The sequence below is a fragment of the Zootoca vivipara genome, chromosome 8, assembly GCF_963506605.1.
Source record: "Zootoca vivipara chromosome 8, rZooViv1.1, whole genome shotgun sequence".
NCBI classification, from domain to species: Eukaryota; Metazoa; Chordata; class Lepidosauria; order Squamata; family Lacertidae; genus Zootoca; species Zootoca vivipara.
The window spans coordinates 31270268-31291230 of record NC_083283.1 but is presented as its reverse complement, the minus strand read 5'-3'; the positions used below and the strand labels follow the sequence as shown (position 1 = coordinate 31291230).

General features: G+C 39.8%; 1 protein-coding gene across 9 annotated transcripts in view; it reads right to left on the bottom strand.

Annotated features, from left to right (window-relative positions):
• JPH1 (junctophilin 1) overlaps nt 1-20963 on the bottom strand; it is an 83389-nt gene that overhangs the window by 48366 nt on the left and 14060 nt on the right. The window lies entirely within an intron of this gene.

The window sequence follows — 20963 nt, the reverse complement described above, 5'->3', positions numbered from 1 at the left end:
ATAGACCATCAGCATTGCTAGCTGGTAGGGGTATAGTTTTCATCTTCAAGGTGAGGCCTCTCTAGCAAGCAGATCTGTTGCATCTTTTAAGATGAGCCCTGGTGGATAAAGCCAAAGGCCAACATCTTGTTTCTTGCAGTAGCCAACCCTATGAGTATGGGAGAACCTCCTTCCTTACTTGCTTTTGAAGCCTTCTAGGTTGGTGGCCATCACCACAGCTTGTGAGAGCAAATTCCATAGTTTAACTATGGGCTATGTACAGTAGTTTCTTTTGACTGTCCATGTTCTCAACACTATGCATTATTCTATTCAACTCTATCATACCCTTTGAACGTCACTTGTCTTTTCCCTAAACTAAAATGCCTCTGACATTGTAGCTTTTTCTCATAGTCAAAGCTGTTCCAAGTATTTTGCCTGCCTTTTCTATTCCTTTCTCAACTCTAAAATATCATTTTAGAGATGCGTCAACCAGAAGTATACACAATATTCCACTTATACATCTAAGACTGTGTATAAGGCATTTACGACATTGGCAGTTTTATTTTAAGTTCTCTTTCTAGTGACTCCTTACATAGAATTCACATTTTTTTCATAGAGTGGGGAGATTACAGGGGTTTGGACTCGATGATTCTCTGGGTCCCTTCCAACTCTTACAATTCTATAATTCTATGAAGTTGCTCAGATTTAGATCCGAAAAAGGGAAAAGATGAATATTGAGATTGCTGCACAGTGTTGACTCTGGAAGGCATTCATGTTTAATAGGTTTGAGCCTGAAAGATTTTCAGGAGGTGATTAAGATATCTAAAAAAGGTCATATAATTTGATTCCTGGAAAGGATAAAAGCCCATAGAGGCCTGCTGGTTTTAAATGAAACACCATGTTGAAAGATTGAGAGGCCAATGGGGAATACTTTGATCCTGAAAAATGGATCTTTACTCCACTACTGTGAACACATCATAGTATTAAAATAAACAACAGTGGTTTACAGAGCAGAGCTAGAACAAGGGATCCTATATGGGCAATAGGGTTTTGGAATTATAGCAAGGGGTACACTTAACAAGGATAGAGAAAGTTGGTGTGGACCATTTCCCCCTTCATTTATTTACAAAAGTAAAACAAAACATTCATTTTTTTTTGTTCAGTGGGTTAATCCAGCAAAGTAGATACAGTATGTGTAAAAAAAATTACACTCAAATGTTTCATGAAAACAATAATACAGTAGTCATGAATGCTCAAGGAGGAAGGATGGGGTGGGGGTGGGGGGGAACCTGAAACAAATGAAAATATCCCAATTAAGAAGCATATTTGCAAATGTGAAATGCCACAGAATTTAAACATTTTTCTTTATGGGGATGACATCAACATCTTGACAAGGTAGAGAAGCGAAGTATAACTAAAAGCAAAGCTGTTGTGTAATTGATTTTTTTCAGCACAGAGACCCAAAGTTGTTCTGCCCAAATTGGTTAACCACATACTGGTTCTAAAGCAGAGATTAAACCATGGCTGACCACCCAGAGCAAGAAATAACAAACAGAAAACGGAATAAGACATCTGGTTAAGTTTATTGTTTCGGGCTGTAATAAACACAGGTAAGATTATTTACTTAAGCAGGATACCCTACCTCTATAATTAAAAAGCAAAGGAAGTATGATTTGTGTTTCATACCTATTGGTTTTAGTCAGGTGTAAACTCATTCATAAATTTAAATCAATTACTCAATCTATTAAAATGCATATAATTGACTGACTAAAAGTTATTAACCTAGAGACCAAAAAAATAAACAGGGAGGCATTTACATGCAACCCTGCCCTAATGAAATGCAGAACTGAAATTGAGTCTCCACTATTGCAAAAAATAAAAATGTCCATAACCATAAATAAGTTTCTAACTAAACTCCAACTAAACAATCACAAATTATTAAATAAAGCCATGACTGGATAATGCAGCAATATTAATAATATTAATATTAATATTACTATGCCCCCTTCCTCTTTTGGTGCAGATGTGAGACAATCGGAAGCTTCCACTTTTGCCTTAGATCAGGCTTCCTCAATCTTGGCCCTCCAGATGTTTTTGGCCTACAACTCCCACAATCCCTAGCTAGCAGGTCCAGTGGTCAGGGATGATGGGAATTGTAGTCTCAAAACATCTGGAGGGCTGAGGTTGAGGAAGCCTGCTTTAGATTAATTGCAACTTGTCACAATTAATCTGAAACGGAAGTGGAACAGGTCTGGATTTAGGTTTGATGAGGCCCTAAGCTACTGAAGGTAATGGGGTCATTTATATGTCCAGCTGTCCTTTGTCAACAAAAATTTCTTGCTGTTTTTTGTGTTAAATATATGCCATATGGTAATATAGGGACCTAATAGGTATCTAAAGCCATTTGCACATGTTGCCATGCAACCACTCCATGCAGAATGTAGGCACCCTATATATAGAAATGAGCAAACCAGTGATATTTTAGGGAGCAGGCTAGCAGTCGGGGCCCATGACTTACGTCATGGAAGCCTACACAACACAAAACACTGTTGCTGTATGTAGGTTGTTTTTTTTAATCTTATATTTTGGAAATAGACATCCAGGTTTTTTTCCTTTAATTTTTGGGGGGGCTCTCAAGAGAGTAGGGCCCTAAGCTATAGCTTGTAGCTTATACGTAAATTCGGCACTGAAGTGGAAGCATCTGATCTTCTGCTTGTGGCAGCTCTGAAGGAGTGTGGGAGAGGGGGAGCAAGAGAGGTGAAAGCTTGGTGTAGCTTCTTGAAATCAGAAATCATGGTTTGAACTCAGTCAGTGTTACAATGATGTGAATGGAAACACGACATATTTGAAATACATTTTCTATTTTGTTCAGCAGCCTATGCAATAATATCCAATCAACCTCCAAAATCCTTTGGAGATCTCCCCCCCCCCCTGCAATGGCCAGATGGCAGAATTGAGCTATGGGAATTCAGTCAAGAGACAGCCCAAAAGATCAAAACATTATGGATATTCAAAATACCTTTGAATTTTGTTGAAACACTGAATAATTTTCTATTTATGTTTGTGCAAAGGATGAGCCATAATGTAGCCTATGAAATATCACTCAGTTAAGAAATATTCAGCTAAAAGATAGTCTTTTGACAGCATTACTTATTTATAAAAATTCTAACCTGCCCTTCATAGAATCAGAGATGGAAGGGATTGTGAGGGTCATCTAGTCCCATCACCTGCAATGCAGGCATCTCCACTAAAGCATCCATAGTAGGTAAGGATTCAGCTCGCTGATTGGATCCAGTTTATCTCCACTACCTTATTGTCTGCATCCCTTTTGGTGGAATCCCAGCATCCTGTTCTCACAGTGACCAGGTGCTGACGGGAAACCTGCAGGCAGGTCCCTGAAGGCAACAGCACTCTCTTCTCTTGAGAACCCCTGCAACTGGTATTCAGAGGCATACTGCATCTGGCATAGTTACAGGTAGGTAGCCGTGTTGGTCTGCCGTAGTCGAAACAAAATAAAAAAAATCCTTCCAGTAGCACCTTAGAGACCAACTAAGTTTGTCATTGGTATGAGCTTTTGTACGCATGCACTTCTCCAGATACACTGAAACAGAAGTCCCTTATATATAGTGAGGGGGTGGGGAGGGGTATTACTGACAGTGGATGTAGACCTTGTATCTTTATGCTGGCTAATCATTTTCTGGCTGGCACTTGTGAAAGCAAGAGAGTTCTGCCAGGAGAGAAGGTAATAACCCTAACTAGGTGGTTCTACTGCATACCAGAGAAAGCAAAGAGGCAACTGGAGGATCAGGATCAGGACCTTCTTCCACAGTAAGTCCGTTCAATGCCACTGGTTTCAATCAAGGCTGGCATTAGATGGCACAATAGCACAACACTAATTTATATTACAGGGTTTGGTCCTTTTGCAAGGCAAGAAATCATTTACAAACCAGCCAGTAGATAATCTACAATGCAAAGCACAATCCTGAAATATTTCAATCACAGGATCATACTTTCCAGAAGTTTCATGATATAAAAACCCCCAATGTATTTATGAAGTCACAGGTGAAATAATTTCAGTAATTAAGTAGCATATCTAAATAGCTTATGGTTAGAAAATTGAAATTAAAATTACAGAAACATACCATGCATGCAAAAAAGAAATAATTGTGCACTTACTAGTTCCTTGTTCGGGTTCAGAATGCATCAAATCTTGCTTCCTTTGATATTCATACATTTCCAAAAATATTCATTATCATCAGCATCATTATTTTTACACGTGATGTGTTTTTTGTAGAGATGTGTTATGACTTTCCTATATTAACCTGAAGCATCATTTCATTTAACTTAAGCTGAATGGTTTACTCTTTTTTCTTTAACTTCTAATTCCGTTTCTAATGTATAAATGCAAGCAAAACAAAGTGATTGACTCTCTAAGATTGCAGCATCTTTTAATATACACATGTTCTGCAGTTTATTAAAAAAAATTAGCCACAGATGACACAGACAGTCAAATACACCCAGTTAGCATGCATATTGTCTGTATATATTTAAACTACAGTATGTATTTGCCTATTTGGCTCATAGTAGCAACTGGCAGAAGAATGGAGAGGCCACACACATTACCAGTTTGAAACAGCATCAACCAGTCACCAGTCAGTTTGGCAACTAAGGGCAGATCCACCCAATTATGGTAATTCAGATGTCATGGTACCAACCCACCTTAAATATTTAAGGAGAAAAATAGCACCAACCCATGAAGGTCAGAGTCATCTACCTTTAAAAATATTTTTTGCCTTATTGAATGACAAGTGATATACACTGCCTTGCTAGGAAATAACTTTGAGTGAAACACACCACCACTAAGAGATAACTTGTAATTTGAATGTCTTGTTATTAAGTCACCGTCAGTGCACTGGAGTGAATTCCAACCTTTTTTGAACTCTTCTGAAATACTGCTGGAAGCAAAGAGTGGAATCTGTGATAAGGAGTACTCCAGTTCAAGAGGGAAGATTAAGTTGATGGAAATGACTTCAAGCTGTAGAACACAGATGATGACTGGCATGCAGTGTTATTTATTTTCATACAACAATTCAATGCACTTTACAAATCCCAGAAATGTAACCAATGAAATTTGAACTGAAAATTCTAGATTTTTATGTGTGTCTCTGTGTGCATATATAATTCTTCCTAAAACGGTAGAGCTGAACCAGAAGTAATGGAAAAAATGCTTCCTGTGTAGGTTACCTTACACAATATTGTCTGTTACAATATTTAAGTTACAGCTAATGGTTTGATCTTCCTACCCATAAACTATTCTAGTGTAAGTTTTTCTATATAAACCTGGGCTTATTTGAATAAAAGCGTGCTATATATGCTAGCAGAGCTAATATTTAAAGTGAACATGTTGATGCTCAAGACAAGTAATATAACAATATTATATCTAATGATTGAATACAGATAATGTTTTGCTTGCAGTGATTCAGTTGATGTGGAAAACCAGGTTATAGCTGATGAGATGGGAACAGCAATCACCATAGCAACCACCTATCTCTTAAGAGAGAAAGTGGGGAGAAGCACTACAGTTATCTCTCCTTACCTATCTAAACAGCTTTGTTTTGATCCTAGATTTAGGGATCTTAAATAACTATTCACCTTGGCATGAAGGTGAGAGAAAAGATATGGGTATTATTACAAGGACAAACATGCATATCCCTGAGTTGCTATTCAGGGAATACCATGATGGGAAAGGTAAACTCACAGAGTTGTTCCAATTAAAAATAAGGGGCAGTATCCAACTAACTCGCTCTGACAGTGCAAGGATTTCTGCTTGCACAAGGAAACTTCGCCCACTATCCTTCCCCGTGCCTCCCCATATATGTTTTGGTACTTCCCTCAACCCTTTGGAGCAGATTTGGGATGGCACAGGATATGTGCAGAGAGAGGAGGGGTGGAGTTCTGTTGCACAAGCAGATATCCTTGCGCTGATGAATAAAGTTTCTTCAGTGCTGCCCAAACTTGCTATTTTCTATAGGATGATAAATTGAGTTTTTGTGTAGGTTATGTGCTTAACTGAAGCTTTTTCAACAACCTTCTGTGTGGCAATGTTATAGCTAAATTCCAATTTTTAATTTTGTAGTTAAAATAACATATGTAACAAATGCAGGGTGTTTTTTTAAACAAACAAACCAACAAACAAACAAATAAACAGAAATGCCTTAAATCCAAGTAATCCACACACACATCTAGATTTACATTCATGCTTGATGAGCAACATAATTATACAAGACACTGCACAGCAAGGCATATTCGAAATCGCTTTAATTACCCAGCAGCTTGATAATTTTGGGGTAATTGCAGAACAGCTTGCAAAGTTGCATTTAGATTTATTTAATTTTAAAACAGCTGTATATTAAAAAGAAAAGATGCTGCAGTATGTAAGCAATTTCTAAGATTTTGCTTAAACCCCTCATTAGTCTCATTACAAATGCAAAAAAATCAAATTATTTCAAAACTAAATTGATAAGCACTCTTGCATCATCTTTAAGCTTCGAATATTTATGAGGGATATAAATTGTTTTCCTGATGGCTGGCAAACATTTAAATTCACTCAGCATGATGAGACTGTATGATAAACCAAGAGTGTAAATAAGCAACCCTCTGTACTGACCTAATTTACAGTGTATCAACCACAGCTCAGCGAATGGAGCATATGCTTTGCACATTGAAGGTCCCAAGGTCAGTCCACCACATCTCCAATTAATGTAACAGGTGATGGGAAAACACCTGCCAGAGATCGTGGACAGACACTGCCAGTCAGAAGAGACAATACTGGGCAAGGGAATTAAGGCATGGCAGCTTCCTATGTAGCTGCATATACAACAACACCGCATTAACTATACAACAATCCACACCTCAACACAAAAAAAGATTATGCTTATCTGTTTTAAGACTATGTTCATGAGAGTTAAGGACTGCCATTTAATTAATGGCAATGGAAAAGCATTTGAAGTTGTTTTTTGATACCAAAATGGCAGTTGCCCCAAGGCAACTGATCCAGATAAAAACCTATGCTGACCTGGAACAATGGATTCATATTCGGAGCAGAGGAACACGGCTGAGGAACTGGTCACATAAAAGTCTGTAGCAGAAGTCCTACTGAATTCACAACACAGTCTGTATGAATGCAGGCCAAGATTCTAGCATGAATTGCTACGTTTCAATTAACATAGCCCAAATGTCACAGCTGAGCTCTGGCTAAAATAATTTAAACTCTCTAGGCAATAAGCTTACAGAATCTTCAACTATAGTGTTTTTCTCTCTCAGCAAGCCTGATCTTGGAGGTAACCCTTCTAGATATTGCCTAGCTAAATTTTTCCCCCCATCTGATGATGCCTCTGGATACTGAAAATCCTCAATATGTATTACAGGGAAAGCAGAATTACTTTAAAATCCAGCTCTGACATTTGGGATATATTAAATCTAGCTTAGTGCCATGCTAGAACTAAGCCTGCATTTACATTGATGGTATTGTGTGCTGGTCACGTAAATCGCAGAGCTCACTGCATGCATCAGTTGTCTTAAGAGGTATTCATAGCACTTACATAAGCAATGTATTGAACTTTGTGAAGCAGTAGAGAATAAAAATCCTGCTTATCAGTATGATGTCCACAATTCATTTCAAAGATACTTTATTTGTATGTCAAAATAGGGGGGAAAAACTTGCCAAGGATCGGAAGATATAGCTTGTTAAGGTACCTTTTTGGGAAGAGACGGAGCAAAATAAATTCACTTGTAAAGTTGAGATTCTTCACATCCGTACCTCAGTTAATGTCTGTTTCTGAGCCACTAAAAACATTCTCCATCTCTGTCCCCCCCAAAATCTATTGTGCAAGTCTTATAAGCAGTGATTATTTCTCTTTCAGGAACCTGCTGGTTTGTGCTAAACAATGGTTTAGCTCAGTGTTACATGTGAATTGTCAGTTTATCTGAACCTTTAGCCATAGTTAAACTTAAAGAAGCTAGTTTTATAACCCATGGTTTGAAGCTGGCTTGTTTCAAACAAAACATAGCTAAGATTAAAATGTTTGTCCAAGCTGTATCAATAAGGTTTGGATAAACAAAAATGGAAGTGAACTCCTCATGGCTGTACTGGACAAGCATGAGAGGAAGGAGAATGCAGATCCATTGCTTACAGAGGCTTGTTCCTGTCATGGTAAACCATGGCTGATCATGATGTATAAATGCTGCTAGAAAAACCATGACCACAGCATCACTCACAAGAATGTGTGCATTTAGCAGGGATGGGGAACCTGTGGTCCTCTAGATGTTGTTGGAATTCAACTCCCATCAGCCCCAGTCATGGTCAGGGATGGTGGGAACATCAAATACAGTGGTACCTCAGGTTAAGTACTTAATTGGTTCCGGAAGTCCATACTTAACCTGAAGCGTACTTAACCTGAAGTGAACTTTCCCATTGAAAGTAATGCAAAGTGGATTAATCCATTCCAGACGATGAAAAACACCCTCTAAAACAGCAATTTAACACGAATTTTACTGTCTAATGAGACCATTGATCCATAAAATAATTGGTTCTGGAAGTCCATACTTAACCTGAAGCATACTTAACCTGAAGTGAGCTTTCCCATTGTAAGTAATGGAAAGTGGATTAATCTGTTCCAGATAGGTCCGCGGAGTACTTACCTTGGGTTAAGTACGCTTCAGGTTATGACTGTAGATGTTTTGCTGCCATATTATAACAACTTAAGGTAACAATCCTATAGATAGCTCTGTGTTGCAAGATGACCTCAAGAGCAGATGTTAAAACAGTTGTGGAGAACCTTTAGCTTGTGGCTGATTAGGTGTCAGGCCTAGGTGTTTGACCCACCAGTCAGTTTTGTGAGACCCAAGCCCATCTTTCTCATACCTGATATCAAACAACGTCAAGTGTGGGAAAGTTCAAGCTGCAGTCATTGAGGAAGACCTGGAAGCATTTCTAATTATTCACTTGCAGACATAGCTTAATTCAAGCTGCAAATGCTGTAGCTTGAACTTAATCACTTGACATCATGTGCAGCCCAGCTTAAAAAAGAGCCATTCATTAGCGTTCTTTGGGTATAGTCCCCCCCCCCAAAAATAATTCCCCACATTCTGCCAGCTTGCCAACAAGTATATCATGGATGACCTTGTCAAAAGCCTTGCTAAAATCAAGATATAATACATCTGCTTGACCAGGCTAATTAACTTTATCAAAACAGTAAGTGCCAATTTTTATTTTTTATTTTATTGTAATCCCAGCATCCTCACCCTGCAAAACTACCAGTAATAATAAAAAAGGCATACTGACTAACAGTGTGTTCTAGATTGAGTGACCAGCAGTTGCCTTGCTCTCCTTACCTGCAGCCTTTTGAATATGGGGAAACATTTGCTTCCCTCCAGTCTTGTGGCACTTCACCTATTCTCCAAGAATTTTCATAAATGTTAGACCTTGGGCCCATTCACACTTACCTTTTGCCTCACCCTTTCTAGCACAGATCCATGCTTTCCCAGTATGTGTCAGAGCACTTTTAAGCTTTTTGCTCCAGTGCTTTCCCCACAAAACCCTGTTCTTTACTGCTGAATCAAAGCAGATGGCAACCTGCAGAAAATACAAATTTCCCTTTTTTTCTGATTCAGTGTTAAAGAACATGTTTTTGTGGTGAAAATGCTGGGGCAAACCAACCAACCAACCAACCCTTGGACACAGACTAGGAAAGCACAGGTGTGTGCCTAGAAAATGCATGGCAAAAGTGGATGAGCCCAGAATAGCTGAAATCACACCTGCCAGTTTCTTTACTAGCTCTGCAATTTTGCATTTTTAAATTGTTGTAACCCACCCTGGGACCTAATGGTAAAAGGTAGGTAAGCAATCAAAATACTAACAGGTATGCAGTACCAGCTTAACACGATTATGATACACCAAGACCAAAACGCCAACACGGCTTATCTTTAATCTGTGAGGGTTGCTTTTGCACACCTGTGATGTTGGTGTGGTTAGTCAAATGTGATGATTGGTTCTTATTATTTGAAATGTATTTAAAATGGTTTGTCACATTTGCTCTGTACTTGCTGTGCCTGTGAAGATCTTATATATGGCACCCCCAAACTGCGCCTCCCCAGATGTTTTTGCCTACAACTCCCATGATCTCTAGCTAAGAGGACGAATGGTCAGGGATGATGGGAATTGTAGTCCAAAACATCTGGAGGGTCAAAGTTTGGGGATGCCTGATCTTATATTCTTGATGTAACATGTTAAGTATATAGGTAAGACACATAATGAGATGGTTCATGTGCATAGATTGTTTTCCTAGTCGTTTATTGTGACTGCATGTTGCTTTGTATTATTTAGTATTGTGAACTGAAGAAGCTGTTGCGAAACTTGCTTATCATCAGGAGTACAGGTCTTCTGATCTACTGTGCTGCGTTTGCCAAGGGACGGTGAGGAGGTGTTCGTCTGTGTCTGCCATCCACACATGACCCCTTCCTCTACACATGGCTATGTGAAGAATCCTTTCCTGTGACCATTCCCATTTTACATGACTTTGCGCTTCTAATAGAGAACTATCTGCAGGAAAATTTGCATGTTTGCACTGCGCCTTTGACATTATGATATACATTACTGGCAGAGTTGTGCCATCAGTTGACTGTCTGTAAGTATCTCCCGGCTTTGACATGCACGTTGCACTTTAATGTGTTTAATCAAGTGAAATTGTTTTTTATATTAGCAAGCTATGTTGGTGTTTTGGACTTGGTGTATCAAAATACTAACAACAATAATTCCATTCCAAGGTTTCATCATCCAAGAAATTATGAAGCCCTATGTTTAGAGCACAATTAATTTCAACCCATACATGGATGCATTAATCTCATGGTCCTGTCTTAGTCACTGTTTTGGCTTTAGTGAAATAGGTAAAAGAATGACCAGTCCTAGATTGTTGTGGTGGTGAAAATAATAAACACAGTGAAGTGTATTGTACACATGAATATTGCAGGTGTATTTTATTTGTGCATTTTTGGTACTATCCTTTTCTGTAGAATAGATCTCCAGGACAGCTAACAATAATAAAAATAGAACAAAAGTTAAGAACCAAGCAAAAATAAAGAAATGCAAATGCTATATATTACATGCATACACGCCTGTGTCTTAAACATAGCAGCAAGTTTCAAATTATCAGCACTCCACGGCATGTATGATAGCGTTTAGGCTCCTGATTATACGTCAAGGAGAGAGACAGCATAGAAGAAGAAGAAGAAACTAACACCAGAAGCAACAAAATGGATTCTGACATAATCTGTAAGCTACCTTGAGAACCTTATGACTAAAAACCACCCTTTTACAATTTAAAATATAAACAAATTATTGAGCATTGGAACTGACCACCTTGGTGAATAGGAGGAGAAAGAATATTTAACTACTCTGGCCTAACTCTTGCATTAAATAGAACACTCACGCAAATCAGACGGGGTAGTGGTGGGACGAACTCTGACACTAAACAGCAATCTGAAACAAAAACATTCTTAATGTTAACAGAACAAAGGAGGCCTTACAGAAGCTCTGTCACTGATTTCATTGGAAGCTGCTGGCTAGAGAACGAGATTCCTGGGAATGAAGTAAGGGCATCAGATTACTACCATCACTGACTTGCTTTGTATTATAGTGGTGTGCACTATGGATATTAGAACAGAGTGTATTCTGATTTAGCTGGTACTGGCAGCCATACAGTTGAGATATGTAACAATCCAGTTCTGCCAGATTTTCAGGATAAATATATAAGGTAAACCTGAGACAGAATCATACAATTGTAGAGATGGAAGGGACCCCAAACGCCATCTAGTCCAGCCCCTGCAGGGCAGGAATACTAACTTCTAACATTTACAGTAGTTAGAAGTTAGAATGTAGAATATAAATGTTTTACATCCAGCCCAGAAACACAGTTAGATGATAAACATACATGAGGCATAAGTAAGTCAGCTGGTGATAGCAGCAGAAAGATGGATTACTGTATCAGTTGGTAGTGGGCTATATTCCTGCTGAATGCTGATAAGTGAATTTCATTCATTTCCTTATTTAGACAGACTACTCTGCTGACCCACCAGAGAGCAGTAATGTACACATAAGCTGTTCCATTTCTGGGAGGCGTATGAACTCCTTAGCTTGTAGCTAAGCACTTGATATTTCTGCATCAGAAGACAGAAACCCTCCCAATGGCATACCAATGGACTGAAGACGTATTGGTTTTCTCAGTTAAAGGGGGGTGGGGAGTCTCTCTGGACACAAGTGGTGGAGATTACAGAACAAATTCACCATTTATTCCTGAACATCTGCATCACAGATAGCCAGGGTGGTGTCATCTAGATGCTGTTGCACTCCAAATCTCATCTGCCATAGCCAGCAAGGCCAATGGCCAGGGATGATGGGAGTTCCATACAGCAATATCTGGAGGATGCCACTACTCTTTTGGGATGGGAAACCTGAGGTCTGGGGGCCAAATGCAGCCCGCTGGCTTTTAGAGCTCTCCCCAGACCACACCCTTAAACAGCCCTTCTCTGTGCTGCCTTGAATGCTTTCGCTGGCTGAAACGTATTCTTGAACTGTGATGCTGCTTCTTGGTCGCTTGGCTGGTGTGTGGTTGCGTACACAGAAACCTCTGGCTTTTCCATGGCCTATTTATTGTACCAAGGTAAGAGTCACATCCATTGCTCCACCTGCTTTTGCCACCAGTGGCTTGCAGTCTTCAGAAGGCTTCTTATATGTGAATGCAGCTCATAGGATGAAAAAAGTTCCCCACAAGGTGGAAATTGACTTTTTCCATTACATGTAACTACGAAATGGACTGCTTTCATCTGTCTCATATATTTTTATATTTTTATTACTATTTATTAAAATGTCTATACAGCCCTTCATCACAGGGTGTTTTACAATATAAAAGCACACAAATGCATACCAGTAGCAAACAAAACAATACCTCGCCTCCAGTTCAAAAGGCATCTATGATTGTTTAATTAGCCAAAGGCCTGGGAGAAGAGGGGTGTTTCTGCCTGGTGCCTAAATATATGTCATGAAGGCGCCAGGCAAGACTCCCTGGGGAGAGCATTCCACAAAAGGGGAGCCACTGCAGAAAAGGCCTGCTCTCATGTTACCACCCTCCGGACCTCTTGTGAAGGGCGCAATAAGGGCGGCCTCAGACGATGAGTGTAGGGTCTGGATTGGTTCATACTTTGTCACTCAGGCCTTTCCCATTGCCACGCCATCCTTCCCCACTCTCTTCTCCATTTCCCTCCCTATAATTGGCTAACTTCAATATTTTGAAAGTTTATTGTGAGTTTATGGTAGTTGGGAAATTTCTTTACTGGGAGTTGGGGTGTGTGAGAGATTAAATAGAAGGATGCTTACCATTGCTTTTAAAAAATAAATTGTTAAATATAAATACCTAGTATATGCAAATATCTAGTTAATTCTTTTGCAGAATTTTGCAAAGTCATTTCTTGCACTCATGTAATAATTAACCTTATTTGCAGATTGTACAGGAACCAGAAGGAAAATTAAACTCACCATCAAAATAAGAGTCCAGCTGTATTTATTAAAGGAGTTTCTGAGGTTGTCATTGGTGCAAATGTATGTTCACAGGAGCCCATGAGCTTTGCTGTCTTTAGTTTTCAAACACATACACCTTGCTTTGTTTGGCATACATGTGCTGGCTGCAGCCACAGGAACTTTACCCGTACCAAAGAGGGGATTGGAAGGCGGAAAATGCCAGGAAGATATATCTCATTGCACAATAGTTAAACAATGCTTCTGTGTGAGAATGGCTTTAATTAGCAGGAAGTTTGAGGTTTTGAATGATATTCAGCTAAGACATTCTCAGATTAGCAAATATGTTGTGTTTAGTGGGTTTATTTTCAGTATTGCTAACACTGGAGATTACCCAGTGTTCTTTTGAATGGCCACATATGTTCATCTTTTATTTTAATTAGGACGGGAATTAAACATTCCTTACTTGGAAAACCGGGGAAGGGGGGAGGGTGGGGAAGCCCACAAAATATGGTTTAACAATTATGAATGGAAGAAAGATTTTTTTTTGTTTTGTATTGTTTTTTTTCTTTTTTGTCACTTTTTTCTTCTCTTTTTTCTCTTTTCTCTTTTTTTATTCTTTTTTTGGTATGACAATAGACAGTTGGATGGATGACCTCCTGCGTACTGCCCTGGTTTACTGGAGCTCCCTGGTGGCAGGGGGGGGGGCTTTGGGGGCAGGGGAGGGGGAGGAGGACAGAAATCCAATCATAAAATGGACCATTTCTGACTGTTCACCTACGTGGGATACTTCTGTGGCAGGGGAGGACCCATGGAGGGGGGTGGGAAGAAGGTGGAAAAGGTGTTCATGTATGTACCGTCTTTTGTAATTTGTAAAATCAATAAAAATTATGTTTTAAAAAAAACATTCCTTACTTGGAATTTTGGGTTGCTATATCTAGAATTATCAGTAGCCCATTAAATAGCTAATTGCTTTGATTCTGTTACATGCTAATCCAGAGTTCACCTTTTGTCACTTAATGTCCTTTGTGATAAAGCATGATGGTGCTCTTAATATATCTGTCAAAAAAAGTAACAACCCATTGCTGTTTGTATTTAATCCACATTGGAGTGCTATGTAAACCCATTGAATCAGCATAGCAAAAGTGGAAAGCAATAATAATGCACACTCATATTCTGATTGCACAGTGATAATTATGGTAATATGTTATTTTACACAGGATGCTTCCATAACTACATTGACTATTATTGGGCCCATGTCTCAAAAGCACTGTGTGAATCGGTAGGATGGAGGTACCAATTGTTAAGGATGAGTTTGCATAATAAATGTGTTTGCCTTCTGTAGCTGTTTCACTGGCTATTTTATATTTTCAGCTGTGAACAACAACAACAACAACAACAACATTGTGGTACTTACGCTGCAAATTGGCTTGCCCATGGGTAGGCAAACTAAGGCCCAGGGGCCGGATCTGTCCCAATCGCCTTCTAAATCTGCCATGTGGATGGTCCAGGAATCAGTGTGTTTGTACATGAGTAGAATGTGCCCCTTTATTTAAAATGCATCTCTGGGTTACTTGTGGGGCCTGCCTGGTGTTTTTACATGAGTAGAATGTGTACTTTTATTTAAAATGCATCTCTGGGTTATTTGTGGGCCATAGGAATCCGTTCAATTTTTTTCTCCAAAATATTGTCCGCCTCCCCCCAAGGTCTGAGGGACAGTGGGAAAGTTTCAGTGCTGAAAAAGTTTGCTGACCCCTGAGATAAACAAACTTGGAACTTTGCTACTATGTAAATACACCCAAAGTTCCAAGTTTGTTTGTTTATCTCATGGGAAGCCGATTAAAGACACTAGGCCTTTAATAAGCATTCTTCAAGACCATTTATGCAATAAAAAAAGAAAATTGTGCTCCTATGTTTTTATGTACATTATTTATGTATTAAGTACTGCAAATTGCTGTAACAGTCACTTGCTTTCTTAGTTAAATTTATCACCCATTTCTTAAGTTTGAAAATGGAGTTAGTGGCAAGTGGCAAGTACCATCTACCATATGGAGAGTATGAGTATATCTTTTGATCAGTGCACAAGACAGATTAGGGATTTCATTTATTTATTTAAGGTATTTATATACCACTCTTCAGGCAGATCAAGGGACGCGGGTGGCGCTGTGGGTTAAACCACAGAGCCTAGGGCTTGCTGATCAGAAGGTTGGCGGTTCGAATCCTCGCGATGGGGTGAGCTCCCGTTGCTCGGTCCCAGCTCCTGCCAATCTAGCAGTTCAAAAGCACATCAAAGTGCAAGTAGATCAATAGGTACTGCTCCGGCAGGAAGGTAAACGGTGTTTCCGTGCGCTGCTCTGGTTCATCACATGACCTGGAAGCTATACGCCAGCTCCCGCAGCCAATAAAGCAAAATGAGTGCCGCAACCCCAGAGTCAATCACGACTGGACCTAATGGTCAGGGGTCCCTTTACCTTTACTTCAGGCAGATCACTCAAACAGGTTTACAAAAGATTATTACAACAAGTATTGATTCTGTTGGTCTATGTCTCACATCACTACCCATCATTTTCTCTGGCTAAGCTGATGGAGGTGCTCTCTGGATTGGTGTTGAAAACTTCCAAGATGACTATTATGGAGAAACTCACCATCCATAATCAAGACCACCACTTCTAGGATGGCTCAAGACTTCATAGCTTTCATGACATATTCTTGATCTGTGCTGTTTTTCCCTACCAGGCAAGAAGATGATGGTCTAAGAAGGCATTATTATTATTATTAAAATTGTCATGGTTGAATCACTTCCTGTTCAGGTTTGGGCCTATAGTGACTATTCTACTCTGTAGGGCTGGAAGATATCAAGGAGATCTTTTTCTTGGTAAGGCTTATTAAGCTTCTGTCAAATCCCTAGTCACTATGTGAATTACAAGGATGACCCTCATTGTTGACATGATCATTCCTAAGCATCCTCTTCCACTGAGCATAGTCCGCCTGGCTCCTTGATACACATCTGAGCTGAGGACAATACAGGAAGTTGACAGACTACCAGAGTGGAAATGACGAAAGTCTTGTGGAGAGTCTGTCTACACAAATAAGAGCTCATTATGGAGTCTGTGCTGCAGCAATGAGTGGTGAAGAAATTTCCTCTGCTAACATTCTTACAATATTGTCCAGTGAACTTTTTAAAAGTGGTTGGGGTGTTTTTAATTATGACACAGTGGGACAGGGAGGGGGGGACTTGTGGCCCTCTAGATGTTGTTTGGTTCTCATCAGCTTCAAGCAGATTAACCAGCTAGTCAGGGATAATAAGAGTTTTAGTCCAACAACAGCTAGAGCAGGCATAGGCAACCTTGGCTCTCCAGATGTTTTGGAACTACAACTCCCATGATCTCTGACCACTGGGCCCTGTCAGCTAGGGATCATGGGAGTTGTATTTCCAAAACACCTGGAGAGCCAAGGTTGCCTATGCCTGAGCTAGAGGACCACAGGTTTCCTATTTCTGAAGTAGGTGATGTGATGGAAGCTTTGGTAGCATGTTGTACATGTTTGCATGACACTTTGATTACAAAATCCACATTACTGTATATGAATAGCATGTCTTTCCTATGCTGTGCATTTCATTTGTTATGTAGATGTAGTTGTTGTGCTCTTTGGGTAATGAAGTTGCCCCCCCCCAAAGAAAATAAAAAAGTTAATGATCAGCTCTTTATTACTCTGATGACCTTTCTACTCCAGTGGTGCCCTAGTTTCCAGAAGATTATAGATTCTACTCATCTCTGAATATAATGACATTCATATCATAACCAAAACAATAATTTAGTCCCCAGAAAACACCCCATATAAATGTGGTGGAACAATAAAGCCTAGTGACCTCTGGACAGCCAATATTCAAATAGTGAAAATGTCACCTTGAACACTGAGTTTAAAACAGACATATCCCTTTGTTAACATTTTTGACCCCCTTAATGAGAAAGAATTCAAACCAGCCAAAGAGACTGATCAATGCACTGGGCATTGTACTCACTCATATCCCTTTGACTTTAATGGGATTCTGAATGGGCCTGAGATGCACAGCTACAAAATATCTAGCAAGCAGTCAGTTTTATTTATGAAAATGTGCACTTCAACCAGCAAATTCCTAGACTTCCATAATGTGAACATGTTTTCTGTTTTTGTTTGTTCCGCTGTTGCAGCTCAAATCAATCTAATTTTGTCCTGACATATGCATGACCAACTTCTACAGAAATCAATGGAAACTGAACAAATATACTTGAGGGCACAGCAGTCTCTCACAGTCCTATAACACAGTGGTTTAGTTCTGGGTGGCAAATGGAATAGGTGGAAGAAACAAATAGCAGTAAATACCCAAATAGCTAAGCTCTCTCAGTCAAAAGTGTGAGCTTACCATCCCCCCCCCCCGGTTATCAACAGTACCTTCTGTTTTCAATATCTTTATATACAATTTTGGAGATGAGATTAATCAGCCGTTTTCACTTACATTAAAGGAACCAGGGCAGTACAAAGTCAATGACCTGATTCTGTAAACTCTATGAACTGAGATGTGACTGAAAAGCCAGACTAAAAATAAAACAAAAGGTGCTTGCAGTTTACATCATGTTTCTGTTTTATTCAGAAACTCTTTTGCTTAGGCTTATGGTATCAATGTATTATTCTCTATCTCTATTACTGTAAGTATGCCACTGTTATTCCTGTTGAAAAAAGGGAACTAATTCTACCCAAGGTCAGCCAGTTAGACTGTAACTATTCCGGGACTGGAATGAAATTCTACCATTTTTCCACTGGATCTCACTGGCAAACAGGGAGTAATCAATATACCCACAAATTCAGTTCAATTATACAGCATCCAGCTCAATCGAATGAGTTTACATTGGATGTAAATGACCCTACCTGGTCTGAGTTACTCATGTGCTTGTTATATCAGATTCGGCTATTGCAATGCTATCTACCTAGGGCTGCCTTTAAAGGCCGATTAGAAATTGCAGTTGGTACAAAATGCAGCTACTAGGATACATCAATTGCATTGGTTGTCAAACTGTTTTCTGACTCGTTCAATATGTCTGTATTAAAATAAACAAGCAATAGTTAAAGGAATTCTAGGCCAGCTTTTAGGGCATATAACATCTAAAAGTAAGTTACAACAAATCAATAAAACACAGCATTTGCTCTCAGTCCCACCAATCAAAGTGGGCAAACTTTGGCATTTTCCTATCTTACAAGCATTGTGCTCAAAGGTTCCATCAGCTCAGTACAAAAGCAAGTGAACTTGTATTAATACCATCAGCATCAGCTGAATCCTATTCCTAAACACAAAATTCATATTGCATCTATAATAAGTAAAGCATTTTAAAGATTTGCTAGGCACTAGTCTTACAAGTGCCCAGTTTAGTTCTTGCGTAAAGTGAGACTCGTAGCGTCAGCTTAATCCAGAGTGGAAAGTTGTCTGCCCTGCACATAATTCCACACGGTTGGCAGGGTTGGTTGCTAATGTTTATTGGTGACTGAATCTCAAGTAGAATGCTTGTTACAAATTTAAGTTCACAAACAGAAATTTGTTATCAAGCAACACCATTTTACGGAGGATTTTTTAAAGACGCGGATACATTGTTGCCAAAACCTGCAATGTAGCTCAGAAGTATACATGGCAGCTACAAAGTAGAGGTAAATCTGCTACTATGACTACAGCTTGATATAATCTGCAAGTGGTTTAGAAATCAGGTGTGCCAAAATGCAGATAGATCAGCAGTTAAATTGCTCAGTCCTTTTTACAAACCTCCTTCAAACAGCTTCAATGCTATTGCCCAAGGCAACTGAAAATAAGTTTTCGATACGTCTGCAATTTTAGCACACCACATTTGAGAATGGAGGGCCAAACAATTGCAGGCACTCCATTTCAGTGGCTCTGCTCCTACCTGAATGATAGTTTCCAGATGCTGCTGCTGCATGACAGCTGCTCTGCCTGATGGCATTTATGCTACGAGGTTCAGCAGGTTTCTACCTTGGCTCCCCTGCTGTTTAACAGCTACATAAAACCACTGGGAGAGGTCGTTTTGGCTCATATGTTAACTGCAACTGCTAACGTAATTAACTGAAACATCTAGAAATGAGTACATTTTGCCTGTTCTGACTAACAGCTTGCATTCAAGAAGAAAGTAAAAGGTTGCACTACTGCAAGGATTACCACTAGCACAACATAATTTCCTGTGCCACCCCCAAATCTATTCTGGAGGGTTGAAGGAACCCCCAGAACAGATTTAAGGGACACATGTGGGAGGAGATGTTTCAATTATGCAAGAAGAAATCCTTGTGCTGATGCAATGTTCTACTTAACACCACATTGAATACAACCCATTTGTTTTAATTATGAGAGCCACAAATGGGCAATAGTGGAGAGGCAGAAGCCTTTCAGATTTTGTTGGACTCCAACCCCCAACAACCCCAGCCAGAATTGCCAATTTTAGGGGATGAGAGGATTCATTTGGAAGCTCACAATTTAAACACCCCTGGTCTAAGACCTGTACATTTGAAGTCTTGCTTCAATATGCACCTGCTGTGCTAGAGGACTGACGCATGGTGCTCCCACCCTTATCTGATTACTTGGCTCCATGTGTCATGGACTGGCTGGAGTGGTGGTGGTGGCAGGTACTACTTGGATAACCCCAAAGGGAAGAAGGCTCGGAGCCAGGGGCTTGGTGGTGAGATGACAATGAGTACTCAGAGGGAGCAGACTGGGAGGAGTGATTGGAAGCTGAAAAGGTAATGGGGTTTATTGAGCAGGAAGACTCTGTGGCAGAAAGCAGTCAAGAATCAGAGACAGAAGATGAGACTGGAGAGGAGGGGGGCAGAGAGGAGGGGGCCCAAGAGGCAGAGAGGAGTCAGGCTGGTGAAGCGGTCAGGCTCTCTACCACTCCTGTGGTGACCAGCTCGCCTCCCCCCTGGTCTACTAGAACCCAAAGAGGTATGAAGAGGGTGGAACAAAGACAAGCAAAATGGAGGAGTCTCAGATTGCTTGGGAAGGAACCAGGGGAGGAGTCTTAAAGAGCACTGGGAAGCAAGAGCTACTGGGAAGAGTTGCTGTGCTCACTAGACCTGGCCTCCTGAGCTGTTTGTTTGTTTGTTTTTGACTAAAGAGTCAACTGACACCATGTGAGTTATTACTGACCTCATCCTGGTTTCTGTCATTGACACCATTCCTGATGACTTTCAGTATCCAGTAAAAAAAACAGTTTTGTTTCCTCAGGGATTTTGTTTGGCCTTTAAGGGGTTTTAAATTTCTCAAGCATTTTATTGCTTTAAACAATTGTTACTGGTTTTAAAATATGTTAGTTACCTTAGGAATTTTATATTAAAAGCTGTGTAGGGGGATGCTTAAAATAAATATGGCTTGATTCAACCCATTTTC